This window comes from Chrysemys picta, chromosome 3, assembly GCF_011386835.1.
Source record: "Chrysemys picta bellii isolate R12L10 chromosome 3, ASM1138683v2, whole genome shotgun sequence".
Classification (NCBI taxonomy): domain Eukaryota; kingdom Metazoa; phylum Chordata; order Testudines; family Emydidae; genus Chrysemys; species Chrysemys picta.
Genome location: NC_088793.1, coordinates 135,710,768 through 135,730,154, shown reverse-complemented (window position 1 = coordinate 135,730,154; position 19,387 = coordinate 135,710,768).

The following is a 19,387-nucleotide window of genomic DNA, read 5'->3' as shown; positions in this document are numbered from 1 at the left end:
AGCGGATGTGAAAGCCATTTCCAATGCTGTGAAACTGATCATTGTGTCAGTAATGGTGACTACCTTATTTTGAAGCTATGGATTTATTAACAGAAGACTTGCCAGGCTAGATCAAACCAGTGGTTCATTTAAACCAGTGCCTTGTCTTTGACAATGATTTTCAGAGCAGTGTTCATGTCTACCTATGTATTTGTACATCTCCTAGCACAAAGGAGTTTCCAGTGAGCCCCAATTTGGGTTCTACCATAATAGATATATAAACAACATGTTTCAGAAGGTGTGAACCCCCATAACGTTCAGTCTGCAATAGCTTGCCTATGGCAGAAAGCACTTCCTAACCCAGAGTAATTGATGCTTTATGTCTTGAAGCATGAGGATTCATAAATACATTTTTATATCTAGGTAATGCAATTGTAATACTATTTTCCACCTCAAAGACTAATCTTTTAAAATGTTATTAAACTCTTGGCCTTTATGATATGTAGCAGTGATTTTTGCAGGTTAATTGTGTGTCATGAAAAAAAACATTTCCTTTAATCAGGTTTACATTTGTTGCCTATTAATTTCAATAGTTGTGCCCTAGTTCTTGTACTGAAAAAGGGTAACCCACTATTAACCTGCTTCTATGTTTAAAAACTGCTTCTATGTTTTCTATTTCTCTTTACCAGCTCTTAATCCATGACCCTTACTCAATGACTTAAGATGCCTGTACACATTACTTGAAAGGCTTTTCCTTCAGAAAATTGCCCTCACTACCACCAGCAAGAATGGTTTCCAGACCAGGCAGAAGATGTGTGCACTAGTGCTAGATGTTACTGCTAAATAAGGTGCAATCAGGCACACAGGCCTGCTGTAAAAACGGTCTTTGAAGCTATTGAAGTGGGTTGTTGTTGTGGAACCATTGGTGATAGGCTGCCAGTTCCAAGTTTTACGTGGACAGAAAAACAGCTACTAGAGGTCCCAAAACAATGGTCTACTGGAGGCTCAGTTCTAGCACTGACACTTCTTAATCTCTTCACAAATATCCTTCCCAACACCATTGCCGAACATTTTATCTATTCAAATGACATCTGTCTTGCAGTACAGGACCAGAATATTAGTCACCTTGATGAGATTCTGAATTCTGAAATGAAAAAGAGACGACTGTTGTATTCGCTATCGTCAAACATGTAGACTTAAACCTAAGTCCAAAAAGACTGTTTCTGGTTGCTTTCATCTATACCACAGAAAAGCAAATAAACAGCTCAACATATTCCAGAATGGACACAGGCTGGACCACGACCCAAAGCCTGTATCTAGATGTCATACTGGACCGCATCTTGACTTTTAAGGAATACCTTACCAAGACCTTCCTGAAAATAAAAGACGAAAAATAACCTGATCAGCAAATCAGCTGGTTCTATCTGGGGAACCAATGTGTAGACATTAAGGGTGCGTTTACACTTGGAACTCAGGGTGTGATTCCCAGCTCGAGGAGACATACCTGAGCTAGTTCTAATCAAACTAGTATCTTACAAATAAAATGTAGCTGCAGCAACATGACAAATTAGCCATCCCAAGTATGTGTCAGTTGAGACTCTAGGCATGGCTAGCCCATCCCACAAGCTGATGCTGCTGTGGCTACATTCTACTTTTAGCTCAATGAGAGCTAGCATGGTTCTGTCTCCTTATAGCTGAGAATTACATCCCTAGCTCCAAGGTCGACATACTCTAAGTAAGTCTGGGTTTCCCTTCTGCTAGTTCTTTTCACACAGGGCTAGTAGATATTCAACTGAATGAAACAATACATATAACAACAGGTACCATGAGATCAACCAACTTGTCCTGGCTGCTGATCCTATCCAATATTGCCCCTCCCAACATCAGGTGACAAACTGCCCTGCAGAATCTGCTCCTGAAAGTGAAAGATATGTCACATCTACCTATGTTTAAAGAGGTGTTTAATTTACTGAGCCACAGTCTCAGCTCAAGGCACCCCATTTTGAACAATTCCCCTAAGGAACCCTGATATCACTGCCAGGTGGCATACTACGTGGCAAGAACAAGCATAGTCAATGCCTATCTTGTGACAGATCCAACAGTCCAGACTCCTGGTTTTGACTTTTCACATCTTTGGGTGAAGTTCAATTGCTTCAGATGTGGAGAGATCAGATGCGCCACTAAGGACTATAAATGGGGCTTTTGTGAATTGCCTCTTCGCCGCTGTGACCAGTTAGAAGATGTGGGCCACATACTTTCAGGCTGCACCCATTGGCAAGAGCTGCCTGATTCCCTCATTAAACTGCATAACGCTTTCCTCTCAGCTATTGAATGGTTAAGACATTTAGACTAACACACTTTCCTTGATTGTCTATGTAGATGCAATCACAATATATGTATACATACTCAATAACTAATGAAATTCCTTTAACAGTGCCTTGTAAAGGACTTTATCAAAGACTTTGGAAAGTCCAGATAAAGAAGAGCCAGTAGAAATAATTTATCTTTAATTATAGATTGTGAAGGCTTTACAATCTTGACTTTGACTTACTATTTGTTCTGGCCCACTTATGGACATTGTAAAACTAAAAACTAAACGCACTGTTTTATTGATTGAACTAGATCAATAAAAGTTTCAGTGGTATATGGAGAACAAAGTTATACGAGTACATGAAAGCTAAGAACATTTAACAAATTCATCTGCATAAAGTAACTTTTTGAGTCTCCTTGATTTTTTCCTCCAGCATATTTTATTTTGATTTTAACTAGTTTAAGTTTGGCAACCACATTATGTTAAGATAATATGGCACTTAAGCACATGCTTACCAACAAACATGTGTGCAGTCTCATTCATTTCTCATGGTTGCAGTTAAAACATGCTCTTAAGTGCTTTGCTAAATCAAGACCAATTTGAGGTATAATAATTTGTAATAAATAATAATTTCAAATATTCTAAGTTTTTGCAATATTTTTAAGCTATTGCAAATAAAATAAATATACAGAGATTGAGAAAAAGAGCTAAGTCTGATCACAAAAGAATCTATGAATTCAGTAATCTGTCCTACAGAGAGTATTTAATTTCCAGATATCAACTAGACCAGAGTTTTACAGTCTTGTGGGCAATATAGAGCTTGATCACCTATAGAACGTCTTTATATTTCCTTTGATAGCATGAGGCCTGATGCCTTTTCCTCACTGTCAGGCAAACATGAGAAAATACCAATGAAACTGCACATGGCAAGCATAGAAGTTGAAGCACAGCAGCTCAGCTGCATCCTTTCCTCTTCCAAAGAGCCTTCAGAGCTTCCCTCCCCATCCCCACCCACCCCCCCACACACACCCCACAACTTGGGATGGATGAGGCAACAAAGATTGGAAGGTGGCACACTTGGAGATCAGCACAATTCTCTGTGGCTTGCTTTCTTGGATTTCCACTGGAAATTTCACAGGAGAATTAATGTTGCCAGAAACTGCATTAGTTTCCCTGTATAGTTTTCCCCATGTTGTGGGGTATTGTGTGTATCCTTAGTGCCAAGAATAATCTGGCTCCTGTAGTAGCCATGCTGCCATTGGGGAGGAGGGATATACAACCAGCGCAGATCACTGGAGCCATTTGGTTGCCCTATGTATTACTGTGGATCCACTGGGTTTACAGGCCATGGTCCATTCACTGCTCCATGAAAAGAGAAGCAGATCAAAGACTGAAATCTTTGTCTACGCACATTTGAAAATCCCACTAGGTGCCTATCTGCATTTTTAGGTGCCTAAATACCTTTGAAAATCTGGTTGTGAGGCTGTTTGCCGTGCATGAGGGTGAGCGAAGGAGGAGAGAGAATCAAGAAAGGAGACTGGTGGCCTCCAGACAATTCTCATATGTCCGATAAAATAATTTTCCACAAATCCAGTTGGTGTGTTCCACATTTTAATTCCTTTACAAAATTCATTTGAACAATGAATTCATTTTAGGTTTCAAAGGTTTTATACACTCTTATTTTAATGTAGGCCAATCCATCCACAATATATCTTGGGATTCAGATCTCCCATAATTACATGCCACTGTTGCATAATTTAATTGATACCTTACACCACTGGAAACCTTTTGGCCCATCATGGATGCCTGAATTAGTAGCTTGAAAATGAATATACTTGCATGTCTGCTATTGTGCCAATCACCTTCATTACAATCTTTTTTTCCCAAAAAGTATTTACTATAAATTGTACAGTATTAACATCCTGTCCCACAACCCCTTCACACCACTGATTGAATATCAGATACATGGTTGCAAGAGTGCATAATCACCTTTATAACAAAAATCTTAGTGAACCAGTTCTAAACTAGATAACTTTCTTAAGTAATGCTATCATTGTGTCCTATTAGGAGATTCACAGAGGTGAATACCTTTTCACCTACCACTCCACACGACTTAAACCTTAGGCAATTTATTGTGGACAAAAAAGGAAGACTTTCATCTACCAATATTATTTTGACTAGATAATGATGAAAAGGTTGTTTATATTTGCTGAAAAACGGGAAAGTTACCACATAGAAGAAGATGAACTTGGTGGACCCAAAATTCTTTAAATCAATGTATCAAATACTACAGTGATCAGTGAGGTATAAAAATCCATACAGAGTAGTATACCTAAACAAAGGAGAGCTAGGAGAAAACCATAGGACCCACATCAGCTAACTCTTCGCTTAGGGAGTGATCCAAAGCCCAACTACGTCAGAGGAAGGTTTCCCATTGACTTCAATAGCCTTTGGATCAGGCTCTTAGCCACTGCATTATAAATAGATCTCTCATCATAGTGGACAGCAGTTGACAGTTAAATGAAGGGGTTGAGCATAAATAAGCAAAAGGCTGTCCTAATGTAATAACTTCAGGGTCACTCTCAGAGGTGTTCCTGTTAGAAGAAAATATATGCATTTTCTCTCATTCATACTGTTTGTGAGGCAATGCTTCCTCCATGATGACGACAACAACCTTTCACCCAAGTGGATCTTAAATTACTTACTTACTGCTGGTACAGACTACATCCTGTGTTCAGAAAGCAGTTTGCTGACCACTGAAGTATAGTCACAAGAGGAAACTGAAGCAAATGGGAAAGCAAGTTAAGTGACTTCTTGACACAAAATGAGCTCAGTCTATTAAACCTTTCTGTTTTTTTCCCCCCTAAAGCAGCTGAAGTGCGCAATGCCTTCTGTGGGCCAGTTTCTTCAACTCAGCAAACTATACATTATGAGATTTTTTTTTTAGTTTTTTTTATTTCTTGAAGGCTGTCAGATAACCTGGCCCAGATTCTCAGCTATTGCTGAGGAACACTCATGGTAGCCCACTTCCTAGCATAACTTAGAGCAGCCTGAAATAGGGCTGGCCTGTCATCCACTGTTGTAGGAGTCAGAGGTCCCTTGTAACTCCAGTGTTCAACTTTTCAAAAGTTTTATCAGAAGAAGGTTCACTTTTCCATTTTGACCCAGGCCATTTCAAAACCTGCTTTCAGTTCCTTTACCTCTTGTTAGCACTGACCTGGAGCAGATGCTGCTTCCAAATTCTATTATTTCTCATTTTTATTTGACAAGTTTTTATTTTGGGCTTCCCTTTTCTGTTACAGTGGTTCTAAGACAATCTAGGTATTTCAAGCTTATCTTAGCAAATCAGACTAAATTTTACCGCACACACTCATTCCTCAATTTATTTGTTCAAATCAGCAATTTGTTGCTTCATGATTTGTTTCTTCTGCATTTTCCTACCTAAGAAATAGTCTGTCCATGCTAAATGAACAATAAAATAATTCTTCCCCTCTGTTACTCTTCCCCTCACTGTGAGAGGCAGTCTTCCTTATACCTAGCAACCCTACTCTGTCACCATATATTCCCATCTGCCAGCTTCTTTCTGCTGTATCCCTGACTATAAGCAGTCAAGGCTCCAGAAACATGATCTAGCTCCACCAATGCAAAATATGACCATGACCTTCAAATAGTACCCATACAGGTATAATCTTCACACAACAGCAAATAGACTGTAGGGGCAGTATTATGTGGAGTCCTGGATTTTATCTTGTCTTGAAATTGTAAAAGGTCACTGTTATGGGGTTGGTTCCCCTAAGGTGCCCCCAAACGGCGTGACAGCATTCTGAGCTCACCCAGCCTTCAGTGTTCAATCTGCAGGTGGCCAACAGCACAGATCCTGGTTATGGGAGACAACCCTCTGACTGAAGCTGTGGAAGTCTACCCTTTCCAGGGCTATCAAAGGTCAGAAGCAAAACCAAACACAAATGAACACACATAGAATGGTAGGACTTTCTTCATTCAGAAAGCCTGTGGTATCCTATAACTCCATTCAGTGCCCATTGGCAAACCTCTCGTAATAGTCCCAAAGTAATGGTTCAGCCTGAGGCCCTCCTTTCTCTTGAAAGGGGTCACTTGAACAGCTCCTGCCCTCATCCAATACCTCTCTAAGAGCTGAGGATTGAAGATCTGCTCTCCTATCAGGTCTGCCACCAGTTGTGCTGGGCTTTTCTCTTTTACAATTTCTCTCCAGGCCTGACACACCTTGCAGGTGTGTGTGTGTGTGTCGGGGGAGCGGGGAGGGAGGAGAGGCTGCTTGATCCCAGAGCAGTTCATTAACTCTTGCCTGCTCAATGTGGGATTTATACACCCCATCATATTCACATTGAATTTGACCTCTGTCACAACAAGCAGCACTACAACATCAGGACACTTCATTTCAGGCCCTTGGGGAATTCCTCTCTTTCAGCTGACTCCACACTAAGTGGCAAAATTGTAGTTGAAAAGCTGGCATAGTTGCCAAGCTAAGGTGTATTTAATGCAATTTTTGTAGTTGGACAAACAAAACAGGAAATGGTATTGGGCAAAGTTGAAGCAGATGCTGAATTTTAAATAGAGCAGTCAAACAATACAATCACGTTTTATCTTTGATCACTGACTGCAGGAGGATTTTAATTAATAAAAACCCAGCAGCAATAGTCAACTGCATAACCACATAAAGCAGAACACGTTAGTTACATCATGGTTTTTGCTGTTTTATTGTGTTAATAATTCACAATTGTCCCCCAACACAAGGCCTACTTCATCCTAGTCTCAGTCTCATTCCATGGAAGTCTGTAGAATTAGAAAGGAAGTGAATTAGATTAATTGTGAATAAAGCACAAGAAAGTGCAGACAGAACAACTATTTTTGATTAAATAGTCTCTTAACTTCATACATTACTGAACACCATCCAAGGTGTGCTATAATCTTCCAAAAATTGTACTCGTTCTCCTGTATTATTCCTTAAATAAGAGTGTTGCTAAAACCTGAGAGTAACAGAGAGAACTTAGTAGTACTTTTTTCTTCACAGAAATCAGTAAATGAGGTATGTGCACGGCACACTCCATCCAAATTCCGAGGAAACCAAAAGAGAAAAACCAGAATGGAAATTTACACACTATATGACACCCATGCAATTAAGGAACTGGCCACGGCAACCAACACAGAGGGGAGGGGAACATCATGCTAGTCTTTTGTTTTGTTCTTCTTAAGGATGTGGACTACTTTTAGTGGAGAAGAATATTTAAGTTTGAACAAGCTATTGTAGGTATTGGACTGTGGTCAACTCCTGCCATGAATTGGAGGATAGGCATTAAACAGAGAAACCACAACTAATGGGCAACATCAATCCTCATGATAGGCTGAAAGGCTTTTATTTAAAGTCTGTGAAACTGCATTTTGCTGGCCTGAAGTCTATTAACCTTTATTAGTGCAGGGGCTAGATGACTCAAGCGACTGAATTTTAGAAGCACCCCTTAACACATTCACACAGTAGATGAGCTCTGAATGAAAGATGACCAGGTCAGTAAACTATATTTTCAAAAAACTATTTTGATCATGTACTTATTAAAATTCAGGAGATGTGTTTAAACTGTCTAAAACTCACAATCTGCCATTTGCCTGTTATGGCCATTATTCATCATGAGCCTAGATTTGCCTATTATACAATCCAATAATACAATGTAATGTTTTTTTATACAAATCATGGAGACTGTTGGAAAATAGGCTTATAATAAGATAAAGTTTAAACTAATGAGAGCAGAGACTGCTCAAGACAATCTGCCACACTAGGCAAAATTTCAGTGTCCCATCTCCCCCTATGCCCTTAGAAGTAAACGGCAGACCCCAGCACTTCTGCTGCCACCCCCCTCACCACCAGACCAAGTGCAGGTGGTTGGAGGCTGACAGGACAGAAAGGGGCCTGGGGCTGCAGAGGGCCCTGGTGACAGACTCCCCATTCCCTCCGGAGTGGGAACAGTCTGAAACCCAAGCGGGCTGAGCCAGGCCAGGATGAAAGTCCCCTGGGCCTCAGCACTAGGCTTTGCAAGCTGCGGAGACTCACATCCTGATTGGGCAATCCCCCAGCTGTTTCTGCCCTTCTCAATAACCCTTTCCAGTAGGGCTGGCACAAGCTGCCCAGAGCTCGAGATTGGAGCACCCCTGGTGCTCAGCACCCCTGGACAGCAGTAGTTCCTTCCTCTGGAGGCACTCAGCTCAACCCAATGGGTCTTGGGTACTGGCAAGGGGCAGGTCCCAGCCTGTCAGGCCCATTTAATGGGCAGCACAGACCCCCTCACCTGGCATAAAGCCACCCAGGCTGGGGTCACTGATCCCCCAAACACAGGGGCAGGCTCCTTCTCAGTAGAAGAGTGGGGGTCAATGGACCTCAGCCCCCACACTTCCGGCCTGGCTTTGCACCTGGCTCTCCCAGCTCAGCCTTTGCACCACATGGCCTTTGTACCACCTATTCTGCCCCCTGCTCCTGGCCTGGTCCTCAGCAAGACCCGCACCTCCCAGTCCACCCCACTGCACTTTTCCAGGTGAGCTCCTTGCTGATAGCCAGGGTGGTGGCAGTGCCTCCAGAGCCCAGACACAGTGGAGTTGAAGCAGCAGCTGCAGTTGCAGGCCAGGGGGGCACTAACAGCTGGGGCAGGGTTCGAGGTCTGTCCAGGCAGCAGGGCTTGCAAGGGCCAGGTGCGGAGCAGCATGTGAAATGCAACCTAGATGGAGCTACTACAAGGTGGGTGCAAAACTGGTTGGAAAACCATTCCCAGAGAGTAGTTATCAGTGGTTCACTGTCATGCTGGAAGGATATAAAGAGTGGGGTCCTGCAGGGATCAGTTCTGGGTCCGGTTCTGTTCAATATCTTCAGCAATGATTTATAAAGTTTAGGGACGACACCAAGCTGGGAGAGGTTGCAAGTGCTTTGGAGGATAGGATTAAAATTCAAAATGATCTGGACAAACTGGAGAAATGGCCTGAAGTAAATAGGATGAAATTCAATAAGGACAAATGCAAAGTACTACACTTAAGAACAATCAGTTGCACACATACAAAATGGGAAGTGACTGCCGAGGAAGGATTATTGCGGAAAGGGATCTTGGGGTCATAGTGGACCACAAGCTAAATATGAGTCAACAATGTAACGCTACTGCAAAAAAAAGCGAACATCCTTTTGGGATGTATTAGCTGGAATGTTGTAAGCAAGACACGAGAAGTAATTCTTCTGCTCTACTCTGCGCTGATTAGGCCTCAGTTAGAATATTGTGTCCAGTTCTGGGCACCACATTTCAGGAAAGATGTGGACAAATTGGAGAAAGTCCAGAGAACAACAACGAAAATGATTAAAGGTCTAGAAAACATGATCTATAACAGAAGATTGAAAAAATTGAGTTTGGGTAGTCTGGAAAAGAGAAGACATGATAACAGTTTTCAAGTGCATAAAAAGTTGTTACAAGGAGGAGGGAGAAGAATTGTTTTTCTTAACCGCTGAGGATAGGACAAGAAGCAATGGGCTTAAATTGTAGCAAGGGAGGTTTAGGTTGGACATCAGGAAAAACTTCCTGTCAGGGTGGTTAAGCACTGGAATAAATTGCCAACGGAGATTGTGGAATCCCCACCATTGCAGATTTTTTAAGTACAGGTTAGACAAACATCTGTCAGGAATGGTCTAGATAATACTTAGTCCTGCCATGAGTGCAGGACACTGGACTAGATGACCTCTCAAGGTCCCTTCCAGTCCTATGATTCTAAGCAGGCCGCTGACAGCAATTCCAGGCCCCAGGGCAGAACAGTCAATGGGCCCCCACACACGCACAAGCCACGCCCGCAGTCCACCTGACATTTGGGCAGTGCTGCGCCTGCGCTGGCTGGTGCCCAGTGAGCTCTTTCGGCACTGCCAGGGCTTTCACATGCCTGCCCGGTAGGGTTGCCAACTGTCTAATTGTGCAAACCCAAATACCTTTGCCCCACTCCCTCCCTGAGACCGCCCCCCTGTCCCGCCCCATCTCTGATGCCCCACCCCTTGCTCACTCCATCTGTATCCACAAAGGCAGCCCCTGGGTTTGTCTGGTTGAATTCCTCAGAAATGAGGAATCAAAAATTAGTGGCCACTATTGGAAAATCTGGGGCTAGAATCAACTTGAACTGAAATCGCTTAATGTTTCAGACTTAGATATACAACAAACAATTTAAACTGTATTAACATAACACTTCTGCAAAGATCATGGTGTTAGAAAGAACAGATCCTAGATGTCTCAAGATTTCGGAGGGATGGTCCAGTAGTTAGGGCGGGCAGAAAGCCTGCCTTAGCCCTGCTGCACTGCCAGTGACGGCTGGGGCACCCGGGCCCTTTTCAATCACCTGGACTCCATGGCAATTGCCTCCCCCCCCCCACCCACCGTCAGCAGGCCTGACTCTATGCCTGTCTCATGCATGTCCCAAGTTGCTTGACACTTGTGCCACGCACACAGCCACCATGTTATCTATGCTGGGGCAGGGAGCAGCTGGGGAGGGGCAGTAGCATTTCCCCTAAAGCCTAGCTGATAGCTGCTTCCTGCTCCTCAGAGCCCCAGCTAGTGGATGGCAACTCTCTCTCAGGCAGCCCCACCAGCCTCTTCCCCCACCACCACCGCCATGGAGGAAAGCTCAACTGGTGGGGGGGGGGGGGGGTGGAGAAAGCCAGGGCACCTGGCTCTGAGCTGGTGCTGGTTTCCCCAAGCCAGGCTGAGCCCCAATAGGGTGGTGATGGGCATCAGTCATTCCCAGTGCAACCCCTGCTCCAGACTTCAGCAACTATAATGCTGCCCAGAGCAGGGTAATTGCCTCCCCCCCACCCCGCAATATCAACTCCGGAGGGAGCCTATGCCCAGGCTGAGGGGCTCCAAAAGCAGGAAGCCAGCCCCAGACAACAGGCTTGGTATAGGGGTCACAACATAGACCTAGCTATTGGCAGCCCTAAAGGCGCAAGTCTACAATCCGAGAAAACTGCCATCCTCAGAAATCTGCTGTCATAGGCAGCTGCTTAGTTCGCCTATAGCTTGAGCAGCCTCTGTTAATGACTGAAAATAGCAAAAGCGACTATGTCAGAAATTGATGCTAGATCTGAAAAGGAAATCTGGCATGAGTGTGAACAGAAACTTAAAAACCATCCGCTCAGTGTGGAGCAGTGATTTAGAAAGCAAAGACAACCAGGATGTATGAATAGGTAGGCAAAGCAAAAATCTGAAGAACACTATGGAACTCTATGACAAGTTACAGGAAACTCATATTCAAATAAGTGCTAGAAAATGGAAGGGGAAAAATACAGTAGAGAGGATGAATTTGAGAGAGATATACAGGTAGGTGATCTTGAAAAGCTTCAGTCTACTAAAAACCTGAAAGAAAAAAAAACAAAGTTAAAAATTACTTTTTCAAGTTAGTTTGAAGAGAAGTAGTGATTCAGTGACTGCAGGTGACATCCAGAATAGCTGGGGCAGCATAAGTTAAAAAAATGTGAAGATTGAAAAAAGATTGAAAGCCAACACTGGATCCACAAGATACGGTGGTTCAGGATAATTTAAATATGATCTCAGTGATATTCTGTTATCTTTCTGTGTTTAGTGTGAAGTATCTTGCTAATATGAAAAAGTGTTTGTACAGCTCTGTGGGTACAATCACAATAGGCCTGATAGAAAAGAATGAGCACATATCCCTTTTTATGAGAAGATAAACAATATTGTTTCCTGACATCAGCCTATAAATATTAATAGGATTGCAAATAGCAAGGTATGGCAGTTACTTGACATAATATAATCCCTGATTCATCAAGGCATTTAAGTATTGTGATGCCCCATTGAAGTCTACTCAAGTGTTTAAAGTTAGGCGCGTGCAAAATTATTTTGCTGAACAGTACTATGGTCTTGACAGGCAACGCTGAGAATTCTCATTGTTCAATCTGATTTCTTTTCTTTTCCTTTTTTGTCTCTAGTTTGTCTCTTCTTAGAGTCGGATTCTCTTCTCACTCACAACAGTGAGAGTGAGGAGTAACTATTGGAGTTCATGGAGGTACACTAGTATAAAACTGATGTAAATAAAAGAAGAATCGGGCCCATCATGGGCTTTTCTCCTTGCATTTCTTTCTGTTCCTTAATATAGAAGCTTCCACTATTTTATTAAATTTGTGGAGAGTTAAATAGTTTATAACTCTTTGGGGGCAGGGATCATCTTTTTATTCTGTGTTTGCACAAGACCTAGCACAATGGCATCCTGGTCAAGGACTGGGGCTCTGAGATGATACAATAACACAAATAATAAAGAATAATATAGTGAAGAGGAATGAATGCCTAGAATTATTTCAATTCATTGCAATGTGCAAGTTACAGTTCATGTGTGTGTCACAACCCGGACCAGTAAGGGATTGTGTCACTGCCTGCCCTGCACCTCTGGGTGCCTGAAATACCATGCTTCAGCGGCTCACAGCCCTGACACCAACAGCCAGCATACAGGTTACTCCTTGGCTTCCGGAGCAGGGGTGTGGGTTCTGGGAGGGGGTGGTGGGTGCTGGGTGGGGAGGGGACTGCCATTACATGTGGCTTTCTTCCTCCCCCGCTGCCCCTCGCCATAGCCTCACTGGGGATGGGGCTACCCCTTGCCCAGTTTACAGGAGTGGTGGCTGGGGGGAAATCACAGGGTCAAACAGTACACTCACCAAAGCCCCAGCAGCTGCTCAGATGAGGGAGGTCCACTGGCTGCAGATGATCCCGTCTGTCTCCCACCAGGTGGGTACCAGGGGAGGGGAGGGCTGCAAAGCACGTGTGTGCCTCCACCTCCCTCCCCCTCCTGACATGCAGCAGCTGGCTGCCTGCTGGCATCCTGTTGCCATAGGCAGCAGCAGCTTTCGTTCTGGCAGGGACACTCCGGGGCTTTTCTGCGTCCCTCAGCTTTGCGCGCCTGTGGCAAGTGCCTCACTCACCTCGCCCTTGTTACCGCACTGGCCTCCACCACCCAGTTACTGTTTGCAGGATGATCCCAACACCCTCCCAGTCCCAAATGTCCCCAAAACCATCTGCCCTGTAGTATCCAGCCCTCTTGCAGAACACTTACAAAAGGTATTAAGTTCACTGCTCCCTTAGAGAGAGAGAGAACCCAGCAGCTAATTACTTTAAGTGGGGTTAACACACACTCAATTTTATTCAAGAGTAAAACAAGTGTATTAAACAAAAAGTCATAAATTTAAGCAATACCAAGTAAAAGAAATAAAGATAGAAAGGGTTACAAGCAAACAAAAGTAAAAATATGCTTCTAAGACTAAAACCTGATTTAACAAACTAGAGTCTTTTTATCTCGTTAGCACTGACCTCACACTTGGTAAGGCAACTCCCATCTTTTCCATGTACTGTGTATTTATACCTGCCTACTGTATTTTTCACTCCATGCAGCTAATGAAATGGGATTTAGCCCACGAAAGCTTATGCCCAAATAAATTTGTTAGTCTTTAAGGTGCCTCGTTTTTATTCAAGGAAGTGTTTTTCACCAAGTATCTTTTCCAGCTTGGCTGACCAGACTCTCCAGCCAAGATCCTTCCAAGAGCTCAAATGCTCAGTTCAGGGCCAGCTCTAGCATTTTTGCCACCCCAACCAGGAGAAGAAAAAAAAAAAAAAAAGCCACAATCGCAATCAGCGACAATCCAGTGGCAGCTCTACCGCTGCTTCTTCTACGGCAGCAATTCAGCGGCAGGTCCTTCGCTCCGAGAGGGAGTGACGGCTCTGCCACCGAATTACCGCCAAACGGCTGGACGTGCCACCCCCCTCTTCATTGGCCGCCCCAGGTACCTGCTTGCTACGCTGGTGCCTGGAGCTGGCCCTGCTCAGTTCCTTTGTTTCCTCAGGTGAATGATGCCAAAATAGCTTTTCCTCTCTCCTTATATCTTCCCAAAGTTCATTGACCCTGCTTCAAGAAGCAAAAAAGCTTTCTGGAGGTGCAGTCTCCACCCCTTCTCCCCTCCCTCCCCCCAACATTACTTTCCTCACTTGCTCTCTTGATGGCTTTGTTTACATTGCATGTAAATGTGCTTTTCTTTGTCTTTGGTCACACCTAGTTTAATTTACATCAGCGATGCATTTAAGCAGGGGGAACCACCACATTCCTTTGTCTGGAATGTATTTAGCATGGCTTAGGCACTGTCTGTCAGACACATTTTAAGAACGTATTTCCAGCACGTGTCTATAAAGTCCTTTCTGGGTTTACTGTACATACATCATACAAGAATATTAATGATCAGTGAGTTATTAGTTTTCCCAGCAATATATTAAATGCCACCTTTTGAGTATATATCATGACAACAGTGTACCAATTGGGATTGGGGTGCTCTTATGGTCACAGCTAAAATAGGAAGTTGTGTGAAATAAATGACATCACTGAGGGGGGGTGTGCGCTATTGAATTTTATCCGTTTAACAGAAAACTAAAAATGCTAAAGGGACTGTTCAAATATTATGCTTCACCCTGCACATGCTGACAAGTTATGTACTTTGTAGATCATTGCTCTGTGCTTATTATAGCAATGACATTTACAGCTAAAGATTTATTAAATGTTCAGTACTTCACAATACGTTATAACTTACAGAAAAGTGACTGGAAAATACAAATTGTTATCCAAAACTCTTTGCCTAGCACAGATATTAGTTTGCGTGGAAAAACAAGATAAAGTGTTTTGTACAATATTTCTTCTGCACTACAGCTTCATCAATTTTATAACTACAGTGTTTATACACACTGACACTGATTTTTAATGATGGAATTTACTTCACTCCCACAGGAAGCTTTCCTAGTGCTAGATTACTGTCATCAGCCACATCTTCCCCTGAATTATAGGTCACCCAAAGGGAGAGACAAAGATGGTCTTCTCACCAAAATGCTTACTGATGAAAGTTCTTGTTCACATGGCAGAGCCATGTGCTGTTTGACAAATATCGGAGCTAAATACCAGATCCAGGCATTGGGATATCAGGAGTACACTTTAGGCAACAGTGGCTCTAGACTTGGGTCCTTTATTTATTTACACTAGGAACAAGAACCTACATTTTTCTCCTACTGAAGTTAATAGAAATTGAGTGTGCAAGGAATGTAGATTGAGGCCCTGACGGACAAATTTGTTCTTTGTTACCTTCATCTGTGCATCTCTATTGACCTCAGAGAGCGCGTTGTGGGTGCAACTGAGACTAAAATATAGCCCGCAGTTACAAATTCTGTTTCCATTACACCGTTACAACCCCAACCTAAATTTAGCAAGCCTGAAGTGATGGAATAGCACAGGTGACTTTCTGCCACCTTTCTTTCTGACCCTGGATGATACCTGTGGGCCATTCCAGCCCCTGGCACAAGTTAGAGCAGTATCAGTGCTATTTGTAGTAACTGTCCCCTAGAAGCAATCAATCAGCCTTGGTATTTATATCATACCCAATACCATGGCTCTGAGTGACCATATGGTTGTGCAGTGCCTTTGATTCCATCTCTGAGAATGGGATGGGGTTGGGCAGTATCATGTAGTCTGAAATAGCCCCAGTTTATTGATCTTAAAGGTAAACGGCAAAGTCCATCTTCTCTCCCTAAGCTTTTGAAGAGGCAGGAGAATTATGCGAGCGGTTAGTAGTGGTAGAGGGGATTGTTTCACTCTTAAATATGCCTGGTTGCTGATGGTTGGATTAGATGGAATTGCTGGAGCAGCAATGAATGGTATTTTGAGGACTATATTGTAAATTATGTCAAGGGTGACTAGAGCGAATGGAGAGGGGTTCCTGTTATAAATCTAAATACATAAATAATAAGCACTAGATGGCTGCGCCTTGGGTTGTTGGGTTTTTTCCTCTCTCTGCTGAGTGCTGCTTAAAGAAATAAAAATTGCAAATCTTCTCTCTATATAATTTAATATACAGGGACTAAATCATCCCTTCTTGTGGAAAAAAAGCTATGGGAGGTGTAACATTGAGACAAAATGTCAATAGTTTTTGAGGCTGCAGAAATTCCATTCAGAAGTCTTCCCTTCTTAGGAAGAGATTTGTGAGGACATTTCAAGAGAAGAAAGCATGACTAATTATACATGTGCAATAATCTCTAAGGAAATCCCACAAGTGCAACTAAATGAAGGGCCTGTCCTTCTGTGCTGCTTTTTTGGCCCCTCCATGTGCCCTCAGAGCCCACTAATGAGCTGCAGGATAACTAATGCCCATGTAAGTTTTGAAGGTCTCAACCAGGAGACCTCAGCACCACCACCACCACTACCCAGTGACCTGCATAGAACTCAGTTTAATCACTTTGTGAGGATTAACAGCAGGAATTAAAATTGGTTCCATAGAATTAAGGGTTCTGATCTTGGTCTCACTTGCACTGGATTAATAGCAGTACATTTTCATTGCCTTTAGTGAAGATAACTCTGGATTGACAGAGTGTAATTAAAATCAAAATCAGGCCCTATGTATTTCAGACTTGATACGTGGACAGCAAACCACTGTCTGCAATTTCTCCTGAACAGAAAAGGTAGAACATTAAAGAGAAAAGACTCAGCCACAGCTTTTGAATTCTTGAGTGTTGATAAAATTCTTATAATGGATTGTCCACAATTAAATGGAGAGTTAAACCCTATTTGTGCTTAATTTAAGTCTTAAAGAATTTTGGTATTATTTGTTGTTGTTATACTTGCATTGCTCATTTTTCTTGAGATATAAGTGGCTTGATTCTGACCTCACTTATATTGATTTTACCATACTGTAGGCCTAAACTTCAATCAGTGCAAATTGATGTAGCATCATTTATTTTAATGGACCTACACTGATTTACACCAGCTGAAGACCTGGGATTGTAACTCCATTAATTTTAGTGGAGTTAAAACTCATTTTCATCTGCATAAGCAAGATCAGAATCAGGAACTATATGAAAATTGATAAGATTATTTTTCCTTTGGTTGCTCTTTATTGTTTATAGTTTAGTAAGAGGGTACTTTTTTGAAGCCTTTGATTCATCAATATTCATGTAATATTTCAAAAATAACTAATACAATAAAGAAATGTCATTGTCTATTAACTACACTGCTCTTTAGTCAGGTTAATGCTTTCACAATGAAAGCGCAGATACAGAAGTCAAGCTTAAAATATTTCCACTGATCTGAGAGACATTTCCTTTTCATAAAGCATTTTGAAAAGTGTCTAAAAACTAGACCACAAAGGTCTTTGAAAAGGGTCTAAAAACTAGACCACTTAGACTTTGCTATGCCCAACTTTTACATGCCTAGTAACCCAGTGGAATCCATAGGACTGAGTTAGGCACCCAACCTCCCTATACAATGCATAAGGAGAGAGAGTCACCTAAGAATTGGATCCACAAAAGCCAGCACACTGGGCCAGGAGCCACCTAAGCTAGCCAGTAGGAAATGTCAAGGAGGAGGGTGGGTCCTAAGCCCTGTCCCTCAAAGGGACTTAGGTGCCTAAGTCCAAGTCAGACTTTCCACTTGGGATTCACACCTATAAATCCCTAGGCTGGTTTTTGGCAAAAAAAAAAAAAAAAAAAAAAAAAAAAGGGGTGGAGAAAGAGGTGGTGCCCGTATCTGCCCTCCCCTTTATAACTTTTAGCCCAGTGGTTAGAGCACTCACGTGTGATATGAGAGACCCAGGTTCAGCTATCACCTCTCACCAATGGGGAGAAGGGATCTGAACTTTGGTCTCTTCTCATCCCAGGAAAGTATCCTAATTGGGCTCTCAATCTCTCCTGTTAGAGCTGTTCCACATGGTATAAACATTTAAACATGCATGGGTTGGAGAGAGAGTGACAATGACTCTATAGCTCACTCTTTAGGGCACCCAATGGGGAGAGCCAGGATCCAGTCCTCTTAATCCAATTCATATTTAATGACTACATTAGACTACAGCATCTGTGCACATGTTCACCGTCAAAAACATAGGCTCCTAAGAGACTTTCACAGAGGAAATGTAGACACCTACTGATTTAGCTGGTAACTAAGTGGAGGTTTTGATGCTCTCAGTGGTTCCTAAACGTTGGATTTAGACACCTCAAGTGCTAGAGAGCTATGTTCTTGTGTGGATCTAGCACTAAGTGATTTATCTTAAGTCCCATTTTCAAGAAAGACTTTGACCCTTAGGAGCTTAACTCATTGACAATCAATGGGACTTAGCATCCTAAGTAGAGTGACTATATGTCCCTACACTGAAAACAGGACACCCAGAGTGGATATAAACCCTTCTGCCCTAGAAGGTTTCCCCATCCCCTCCTCTGTCCTTCTCCCTGACCCACTCTGCTTCAATTTCCCTCATCCCTTGCCCTCTGCTCACCGCTCTGCACTGAGGGAATATGAGTTGCCTGGTGTAGTAACTGCTGCTCTCCGGCCGCCCAGACAGTGCTTAATTTGTGCTAGGGCTTAGCCCCGGGACCTCTTTCATTACATATTAAGCACTGCATGGACATCACAACTTTTTGGGGGGGCAAAACTGGGCTTCTGTCCAGTCTGCACCCTCGTAGGGCAAGAGCAAATAGGACAAATGCCCAGTTTTGCCAAAACATCATGACATCCAGGACAGAGCTTAAACAGGGGACTGTCCTGGCCAAAACAGGACATATGGTCACTTTACTCCCAAGGGCCAAATTTTCAAAGGTGTTTAGACATGTAAATATGCAGATAAGCACGTAGCAGGATTTTCAAAAGGGCTAATGTAAGGTTAGGCACTTAACTCTCATTAGTATCATTTAAGAATTATTTGAAAATTCCACCAGTCACATATCTGCACCTTCAAGCATCTAAACACCTTTGACAATCTAGCCCTAAATATCTAAGTCACTTTAGAAAATATTGTGGGCTTCTAGGTATATCCCACATTCCAGGTGAGTGGCCTTACAACTGGGCTATAAGCTATTTTGGCCTCTGTCTCTAGAAATTCCATCCTGGACCTGAAAGAAGTTTTGGTTTTGACAAATCAGCATTTTCCAACCAAAAAAAAAAAAAAAAATCAGTCTAAAAGTACCCCATCAACTCTAGCTGGCAACTCCGCATATCACAATAATGCTGCAATACTGCTGTTTCTACTCCAGGCAC